The 6,457-nt window shown below is 43.7% G+C and overlaps 1 long non-coding RNA gene across 1 annotated transcript; it reads right to left on the minus strand.

Moving 5' to 3' along the window:
* Positions 1–383: 383 nt before the first annotated feature.
* On the minus strand, positions 384–4,107 carry LOC136624706 (uncharacterized). Its single transcript, XR_010792392.1, has 2 exons — positions 4,033–4,107; positions 384–601 (listed from the first exon to the last, which is right to left on the minus strand). It is a non-coding gene; the product is annotated as an uncharacterized lncRNA (long non-coding RNA).
* Positions 4,108–6,457: the final 2,350 nt, after the last annotated feature.

Consider the following 6,457-nt stretch of genomic DNA (forward strand, 5'->3'; position numbering starts at 1 on the left):
GCCAACTTCTCATTGACCTTGAGCTAAAGAAACTTTAGATTTCACGAAGTTGATGCTAACTGAAGTTTTCCTCCAGGAGCGAGCGATTGCCAAGCATACTGATAGAAAGCACTAAGATACTCATTTTGTGTATATGTCTGGGGGTGTCAGGCATGCTTCTGCCCAAGAGAGCTTCCCAGGGCGTTTTGTGTAGGGATATGTTTGTGATGGAGAATATTAGGGTGTAGACCTGAACCCAGAAACGACAGAGCTTTGGGAAGTTCCACAAAATGTGTGGCTCTTCATGATCCTCATATTGACCATGATTGAAATGAATGCTTAAATAATACGTATTGCAAACAGGATTAGACATGGCGTACTGAGCAGAAAAAGACAGACCAGCATTTCAGTTAAGCATGCTTTAATGTATTATTGGCATAACTAATAATAATTATGCTCTTTACAGTTATGAAGCATTGTATTATATTAATGGTTTTATCCATTAAGAAGACCTCCAAGAAGACCTTCAACAGTGTGTACTATAGGCGCAATAAATCTCTTTTCTTCACCATTCTCCCTTTTTTGTACATTTTCTTCGTTTTCTGCTTCTTCCTCTCTTTTCCTGTTAGGAGACAGTGTACAATTAATAAAACATTATGCTAATTGTTCCTACATTGTCAATTAATAATATATTGGTATTTATTTGATTTCTAGTCTGCTGCTGCTGTGAAGTGCAGCGATCTCCGTAGGCCCTGATCTGGTGACAATAGAGATAAGTACCAAGTGACAGTCAGGGGAGATTTAGTAAAGTCCTGTGAAGAAAACTTATAGAGTAGGTCAGGGTTTTAAAGAAAGGGTCTTATTTTGTGGATAGTAATCTCCATTTCTGGAAAACAGCATACTGAATACCGAAACATCCCTTTGGTTATAATTTTAACATGTTATGGCCAACTTTTCTGTGTTCTGTGCCAGAGGTGTAGCGAGGCTTTTCCTCACTGAGACAAAGATTTAGTTCAGCGACCTACTATACCATTTTTGCCAAACAACCCTAACAAAATGCCAATATACAATGCAGTTGACTTTTTTTTTCCTATTAAAGTAGATGTATTTGGCTCCCAGGTTGAAAAATGTAGGCACCAAATTACTTTTGTACTGGCTCTATATTTATATCTTCTTTCTTCTGCATGGCCGATGGGCTCGGGACGTCGGTGGCACGCTGGGCGCATGCGCAGTGCCATCTCCTTTCTTTTAAACTCCTGGTTTCCTGCAGTCCTGTGGCATGGACGCAGTGACAGCTGCATCTGTACCGTGGATTCAGACAGCTTCCATTGGCTTCAATGGAAGCCATGGGAGCCGTCCGTGCGGGAAATTCGCACAAAAATGGAGCATGCTGTGGGTGTTTTCCTGCGTGTGCGATCCACCTGTCAGGCAAAAATGACATCCGCAGGTATTTAATTATCTGCGGGTGCCCAATGATTCCCTATGGGCACAGATCGCACGCGTGGGAGACCTGCGCGGATTTAATAAATCTATTTTCCCCATGGACATTGGGCCTAAAGACGAGCTCCCTCCATGTTTTTCGGTTTTGCACCGCTTCTTTCAGTTGTGTGATATCCATGCCAGTATCAGCTCTGACAGTATCAGCCATGGTGTTCTTTGGTGCTGTAATACATAGCAGTAATACAGCAGCACAGAGCGATGTTACAGTACCAGAAATATGGCGGCACAATTAGATGTAACAACCGCAATGTGTTCCTATATTATTGATGGTAATACAGCAATACAGTTAGATGATAGTATAATAATGACTTCCTTTCTATATTAGCTGCTTACGGGGACTCTCCACACAGTGACTGAACTGTTGCCTCTCATGCAGATACACAGCAACCAGCTGTCAATCACTGATGATTATTGTGCCATTTTGCCTAATAGGAGAGCAGACCTGTCCCCACAGAATGCTGCACTTGTATAGGACTGCTTAGTCTGGTTAGGGCTCCCACACACTTGCATTTTTTTAACCCTGCGATATCACTGCGTTTTTTTAACGCAATTGTCAATGGGAATTTCTAATATTAAAAACGCATTGCACAAAAATTGCAAAGCACAAACCTGCGATGGGCTTGTAACATTAGAAAGTCCCATTGACAATCGTTTTAAAAAAAACGCAGCGATATTGCAGTGTTAAAAAAACGCAAGTGGGTGTGAGACCTTACAGGCCCGCTTCATAGCGGTTGTACCAACTGTAATACTTATCTCTTGTCAACAGGTTAGGGATAAAGTGTCTAATTGTGTGGGGTCTGATCACTGGCACTGCCCTGGATTTCAAAATGGGGTTCCTGTATAACCCCTCCGAATGAATGGGGGTCAGTCAGGAGCACTGCTGCTCTATACATGTTAATGGGACTGACGGAGGTGAGCGCTTGTACTTGGCTCTCCAACAGTCTGAATAAAATGAAAGGAGCAGCTGCATGCATGTTCGACAACCGCTACATTCATATGGGGGACACAAAATATCTTGTGATTGGTGAATGTCCCAGTAGTTGGACCCTCACCAATAAGACATTTATCCCTGATTATGTTGATTAGGGGTACAAGGTAAACTTTAAACCATACCTGCTGGACAGTCACAGTCCTACAAGTCCCAGCAGGCACTGTCACTGTGGGAATCTCTCAACATTAAAACCATTAGTTTCACCATCCCTCCTTCCATACAGACTGCTTGTTTCCCTCCCCCTTCTTCCCCCTCACCTATAGACAGCTGCTCCAGCCATGGTCACTCCTTAATCACACCCAGTGCATAGTGAGCTGCAAGAAGACTGACCAAATAGGGCACAACTCCACTTTTTGTGTGCTTTTATCCTAATTCAGAGCAGAGGGGTGAGAAGTGCTTAATCTCTGCCTACAGTGTGCAGACAGGAGCCCTTCCCCCCTGCGCCCAGGGCACCATGCCCCGCTTGCCCCCCTCCCAGCACTACTGTCTATGCGCAAGTTAGGACCAATGTTCCCTTTTGCTACAAAAGTAAGGACATACTAATTCAATGGAAAATGATGGAGGAAAATAAACAGATAAGCAGTGAGATTGTACTTCAAGCATAAAAAGGGATTCTGTCATCTTGAACACGCTGTCCAAACTGCAGGCACCATGTTATAGAGCATGAGGAGCTGAGCAGACTGATATATAGGAATGAATATATATATATATATATATATATATATATATATATATATATATATATATATGTATATATATATATTTATTTTTATTTATTTATTTAGTGATTGATAGCTACCCCTGTATGTGTACTCATACACAGATAATTTGTCAATCACTGAGAGCTCCGCCCACTAGACTCTTCAGCTCAGAATGAGCAAAAATATAAATGTGTGAAATGCATGTTTTATTGAATTTTTTCCCCATAAAACCATATATCAGTCTGCTCAGCTCCTCCTGCTCTATAACTTGCTGCCTGCAGTTTGGACAGCATGTTCAAGCTGACAGACTCCCTTTAAGTGTGGCAGAATATTAATGTTGCTCTAATATGCTCACAAGTTAGGTTTCCACCCATTCCATTAACAAATACTGGAAAGGTTTGGCCGGCTTTACACAGGTGTATTATATATAATACGCAGAGAATAGAACCCATTCATTTCAAACCCATATCAGAACCAAAAGTAAATTGGTCAGTGGGAGTCGGACCTCTGAGACCCCGGGAATGACTCTGCTTTATTGCTGCAGATACTTCCAGGTTCTTCCTGCACAGTGCTGCCCCCTCATTACACTGAGCAGGAACTGCAGCATTACCCCTTTACTTAAATGGAGCTCTACTGTCATTCCCAACCTAGGAGCTTTCGGAAGCACATCTGTGCAGGAACAAACAGAGAAGGGGCTACAACATTACACCAGTGTATCTGCCCCTTCATTCCCAGGATCTGTGGATGTCTCAGCGGTCGGACCGCATGAAGCAGTATGTGATAGCATATCCTAGTTATATACCATCACTGTATGAGATGGGAATAACCCTCTAATACGTTGTATATTATATGAGTACTTACTCTTCCTCACAGATGGAAAGTGAGACTAATCCAAGGAAGAGAACAAGGAGAAGAGACTTCTTCAAGAAAGCCATGTTTTATCTGTAAAAATACATTTAAATTGAAATGTAAAAAAAACAAAAAAACAACTTACTGTCTAAAATATTTCCCGCTATTCTTAGTTTATCTCCAGTAGTACTGTCAGTGTTAGGGCTCATTTACTCGGGCATATATATTTTTCACTCTCTAAATATGCAATGTCCTCACAGACCAAAAATGTTCTATTTCCTACGAATTTTGGCCCTTCTGCAGTATTTTCGCATGCGTGTTCACTGCATATTTGCACTGACTCATATACTTCTTTGACCTATTTTGGTGCATAATACACCCCAAAGTACAACATGCTGCATATTTTTCCACGTGAGTGAAAATCATGTAAAAAATACAGGTGTATGTAATTATACCTATAAGAATGAGCGCTGAGTAGAAGATTTTAATGTATTTATTTATTCATATTACTTATGTATCTCCAACATATTTTGCTGTACGGCGCTCAGCATCATACACATCAGTCCCACTCCACATTGAGCTCACAGTCCTATCTCAGACATATATAGGGAGAATATCAAAAATCTAGAACATTTCTCCTGAGAACTCTACATTGTTCTGTTCCTCTGTTGTCCTACTAGGAATTCATGAATACATCGACAACTGGGGGTGAAAGAGGTTTTCTGGGCAAAACACTTTTCATGACTAATCCTAAGGATAAATCAGTAGCAAATCACTGGGGACCCACTGCTCAGGATCCCCAGCGATCACCTGATTACCCAACCTGCTCTCAGTACAGCAGTCTAGATGTACATCATAGGGGACGGGAGAGCAAGTGCCCTAGCTGGATTCACTCCCTTATTGCAGTTGGGGTCCTGACTAGAGATGAGCGAACATACTCATCCGAGCTTGATATTCGTGCGAATATTAGGGTGTTCGGGATGCTCGTTACTCTTAACGAGCACCACGCGGTGTTCCGGTTACTTTCAGTTTCCTCTCTGAGACGTTAGCGCGCTTTTCTGGCCAATTGAAAGACAGGGAAGGCATTACCACTTCCCCCTGTGACGTTCAAGCCCTATACCACCCCCCTGCTGTGAGTGGCTGGGGCGATCAGATGTCACCCGAGTATAAAAGTCGGCCCCTCCCGCGGCTCGCCTCAGATGCCTTGTGAGTTAGCTGAGGGAAAGTGCTGTTGGTGCCGGAGCTGCTGTAGGGAGAGTGTTAGGAGTGTAGGCTTCAAGAACCCCAACGGTCCTTCTCAGGGCCACATCTATCCGTGTGCAGTACTGTGGAGGGTGCTGTTAGCAGTGTTGCACAATTTTTTTTTTTTCAAAATCGGCAGTCTGCAGAGCATTGCGCCTTGCAGTAATATTACAGGGACAGAAGTGGTGCTTAGGTAGGGAGAGTGTTAGGAGTGAGTGTAGGCTTCAAGAACCCCAACGGTCCTTCTTAGGGCCACATCTATCCGTGTGCAGTACTGTGCAGGCTGCTGTTAGCAGTGTTGCACATTTTTTTCTTTTCAAAATCGGCTGTCTGCAAAGCATTGCGCCTTGCAGTAATACTACAGGGAGAGAATTGTGTAGGCAGGGCCAGAAGACATATATTATTGATTGAATATTGTCAGTGGGCCCTCCGTTTCCAAAAAAGGGAAAAATTGTATTTGCCCTGCAGTCTTGCGCCAATTTATTTCCTGCCTGGGAAAAGTAACCGCTGTGCTGCACTTCATATAACTGCATTTCTGTGCAACACATATCTTATCTGATTGAATATAGTCAGTGGGCCCTCCGTTTCCCAAAAAGGGAAACATTCTATTTGTCTTGCAGGCTTGCGCCAATTTATTTGCTGCCTGTGAAAAGTCTCCGCTCTGCTGCACTTCATATAACTGCATTTCTGTGGAACAGATTTCTTATCTGATTGAATACAGTCAGTGGGCCTTTTCTTTTTTAAAAAAGGGAAAAATTCTATGTGCCCTGCCTCTGTCAGTCCTCAGCGTTCTGTGTACGTGTGTGGTGGGTGGAGATAGTAAACAAATCATACGCAGCCAGCTACGTTTAACAGCAGGCTTGCGCCAATTTATTTCCTGCCTGGGAAATCAAATCACTGGTAATACACCATGCTGAGGGGTAGGGGTAGGCCTATAGGACGTGGACGCGGGCGAGGATGCGGAGGCCCAAGTCAGGGTGTGGGCACAGGCCGAGCCAGTGCGGTGGCCAGGGGTAGAGGCAGGGCCAGACCGAATAATCCACCAACTGTTTCCCAAAGCGCCCCCTCGCGCCATGCCACCCTGCACAGGTGAAGGTGCTCTACGGTGTGGCAGTTTTTCACAGAGACGCCTGACGACCGACGAACAGTGGTGTGCAACCTTTGCCGCGCCAAGATCAGCTGGGGAGGCACCACC

The sequence above is a fragment of the Eleutherodactylus coqui genome, chromosome 4 (genome assembly GCF_035609145.1).
Source record: "Eleutherodactylus coqui strain aEleCoq1 chromosome 4, aEleCoq1.hap1, whole genome shotgun sequence".
Classification (NCBI taxonomy): domain Eukaryota; kingdom Metazoa; phylum Chordata; class Amphibia; order Anura; family Eleutherodactylidae; genus Eleutherodactylus; species Eleutherodactylus coqui.